Below are 3,430 nucleotides of genomic sequence, written 5' to 3'. Positions count from 1 at the left end.
TCCATTAATTGGCTTGGCTCACTCTGTGCATGCATTCATTTTGCTGCCCATTCATTCGCATGCTCGCGCACTCATTATCACACACCTATTATGTATGCATTCTGAGGTTTGTTTATCCCATTCCCTTCCCTATTGACTTTCAGTAATCACTTTCCAAAGGGGTGCTGGGGGCTTCCAGGTCAAAATAGCGCTGTGGCAGGGAGTGAGCACTAGAGGGCGCACACAGCACGCGCATGCCGCCAACCGCGCCGTGGCTCTGCGGGCGGCGCCGGGGAGAACAATCCCGGAGCATTCCGGTCTTCTCGGCAGTTATCCATCCTGGTTCTTCCACTCCTCGCTGCACAGATGGGGCAACTAAGGCCCGCGGAATGGGCATGACTTGTGCAGGGTTACTCGGCGAAGAAAGGGCTGAGCGGTCAAGAGAGGTGGGGGCTTTTGCGCAGAGCCGAGTAGCCTCAGGGTGAGGGCCTAGGGTGCCCGGAGGCCACCGGAGTAAGCGCGGCCAGGCTTGTTCCTGATGCCCGGTGGCACAGAGCCCATGGGTGGCTGTTCCAGCTGGGGTGCACCCCTCTGGAAGGAAGGGAATGGGGGAAGCCTTGGCGACTCAGCCTGGGCCAGTCATGCAGACCGAGGAGCTGGCGGTGCGGGAGGCGGACCTGGGTTCTGAGGGTTGGAGGGCTTGCGCCGCCCGCATCCCTGCCCCTCACCTCCCACCCTGCATGGCCCCAGGCTCACTGCGCTTCCTCTCTGGTCAACAGTGCTATTCCGGCTGAACAAATAGTGAGAACCAGAGAGGTCGGGTGATTTGCCCAAGGCTGCACAGCGAGAAAGCAGCGGAAGGCTAAACCTTCTCAGCCCAGCAGCCAGAACTCAGCTCCCTGGAGGGTGGAGATGCGGCTGGAGTCAGATTCTGGGCTGCGCTCCGAGGAACAGTGACCTGGAACGGTGACAACCGGCCAACGTTTCCCGCAGGTCCGCCCCTCCTGGGAATCCCTAGGTCCCTAGAGGTGGGGCCAGGAGAGTGGAGAGTGGCTGCCTGCTCTGGGAAGGTCTGAGGCGGGTGCGGGTTGGGGGGCTAGGAAAAGCTGGGCTGCAGGGCTGGGGAGGCGCTGTGCCTGGTTTTTTGTCCTCATACCCCTCTGTGACATGGGTCTGGACATGCTGCCCTTTCGGCTCCTGTAGGTTCTTCCGAAGTCCCGGGAAACTGCAGGTCACCAGATTCGGAATTTAAAACATCAGACGGCTGGTCCTTTCCCCCTGTAAACTCGGGCGCCGGGTATGGATGGAACTGGGCCATGTGGCCCTGGAGTGGGGTTCTCCTTGTGCTTCAGGGGTGCTGTTGAATCCAGATGGGCTCTGGGCCCAGTTTACCATCTACCCCTATCCCGCCCAATCTGAGCCTCATCTTTTTTTGTCAAACCTCCAGTCCCATGGCATCCACCTGGTCCCCATGGGTGGCTTCTCACCAGAATGAATTCTGCCGTGCTCCAGCACTCACCACTCACTTGCCCACTTCTGAACCCTTCCTTACCCCTCCTGGAAACATCCCTCCCCTCCTGGCTGGGGCTGTTGATTTCCTCCCCTCCAGTGGAGATGGGGTGTGCAGTGAGAACCCTGAGGTCCTCTCCCATCACCCACTGCCCTCCTGTTGCCCCAGTCACCATTGCCCAGTCACGGCTGTTTGTTGACACCCGGGCCTTGCAGCTGTGTTGGGATCTGCTCGCCACCTCCTCAGTGTGTCATCAGGCAGTGAGGATCTGCCTGATACGCTCACACACACTGGCCTCAGCTTTCCTGGCCTCCTTGTCTCTGGGGACCATCGCTGGGAGTCTAGGTCCACGGCCCATGCCTGCATCCCTTTGGATCCTGGATGTTATTGAGACTCTCCAACTGTTCCCTCAGCTCTCTGCCCCTCAGCCACTTTGTGACCTCAGCTCCCTCCCTCTCCACAACCCCCCAGGCAGCACCCCTTTCTGTCTCCCAACCCACCTTAGAGTTCTCCATGTTCTCTTTCAGTGTTGCTTCCCTATCCCCATGGGCGCTCTCATCTCTGCTTTCTTCCAGCAAGTCTGGAAAAGCCCCATTCCTGGGGCAAGTCTACCTCCCCTCTGCCTTCTGCCAACCTGCTCCTGCACAACCGGGCACTGTGTCACAGGCGCCAGTGAATTCATCATCCCTGAAGCAGGTGGGGTTCCCCCTCTTCTCCTTGTTGCCACCTGGAATTTGGGTATGATGTCTGGAGCTCCTGTAGCCATCTTGGACCATTTGGCTACTCGAGAAGTTAAGACCCTATGCTAAGGAGAGTGGAGCAGAAAGATAGGGGCCTAGCACTATGAAGCTTTGGACAACGCCCCCCATGGACTTCACTTATGGGACAGGGGACAAATCCTCTGTCTTGTTAAAGCCACTGTTGTCAGATGGTTTTAGTGGCAGCTGAGAATGTGATCTGGGGCAGTGAGGGCATCCTGGACCTGTGGCTGTGGGAGGCATGGTCAGGAGGTGTGTGGGGAACAGCTGGTGAGGGCCAGGGTGGAGGAGTGAGGGGCAGACCACAGTGGTCTGAGCAGGGGTGGGGACGACCTGAGAGAGCTGAGCCTGGAGTTTGACAGCGAGAGAAGCTTGTGATAGGAAGCAGGGGAGCCCCTCCTCACCCACAGGGACCACAGCACACGCTGGGGTCAGGGCATAGGCAGTGGCTTCTGTGCAGGCAGGTTTGGAAAGTTGCTTCACCATGGGCCGGGGGGCAGGGCACTTTGTGCTCATCTGTGTCAGGGCAACTGCTCAGAAGCTGGTTATTTCCTCTTGTTCCTCCCCCCAGCCCCAGACCCAAAGATGAAGGAGGATCGGTCAAGTGACCCTCACCTCGTCACTTAGGTGAATTGTATCTCAGTCTCCTTTCACGCCGCAGGAGATGCTGTGAGGATGGAGCAAGATAATGCCCATGGAACATCCATCACCTCACCATGTCTGGTGCCTTCCCCATCCCTAACCTGACCCTCAGAGAGAGTGTCTTATGGGAAAGGTTGCATGAAGGGCAGTGGCGCCTATAATGCTCATAGGCTTTGGGGACGTGCTGACCTGTCTCATGGTCCTGCCTCTTCTACTCACTCTCCCAGGGACCTTGACCAATTTCTTTTACTCTCTGATGTTGCTCCATCTGTGAAAGTCACTTAATTGTGTCCAACTCTGCAACCCCATGGATTATACAGTCCATGGAATTCTCCAGGCCAGAACATGGGAGTGGGTAGCCTTTCCCTTCTCCAGGGGATCTTCCCAATCCAGGGATTGAAGCCTGGTCTCCTGCATTGCAGGCAGATTCTTTACCAGCTGAGCCACAAGGGAAGCCCAAGAATACTAGAGTGGGTAGCGGATCCCTTCTCCAGCAGATCTTCCCTATCCAGGAATCAAACCAGGGTTTCCTGCACTGCAG

General features: G+C 57.4%; 1 long non-coding RNA gene across 1 annotated transcript; it reads left to right on the top strand.

The window, feature by feature from the left end:
- The first annotated feature begins 262 nt into the window (after positions 1-262).
- LOC123328547 lies at positions 263-3,128 on the top strand. The gene is made up of 4 exons (XR_006543436.2): positions 263-425; positions 759-972; positions 1,183-2,185; positions 2,819-3,128. It is a non-coding gene; the product is annotated as an uncharacterized LOC123328547 (long non-coding RNA).
- Positions 3,129-3,430: the final 302 nt, after the last annotated feature.

This window comes from Bubalus bubalis, chromosome 2 (assembly GCF_019923935.1).
Source record: "Bubalus bubalis isolate 160015118507 breed Murrah chromosome 2, NDDB_SH_1, whole genome shotgun sequence".
In the NCBI taxonomy this organism is placed as follows: domain Eukaryota; kingdom Metazoa; phylum Chordata; class Mammalia; order Artiodactyla; family Bovidae; genus Bubalus; species Bubalus bubalis.
The sequence above is the reverse complement of the archived record's forward strand: the minus strand, read 5'-3'. Positions and strand labels throughout refer to the sequence as shown.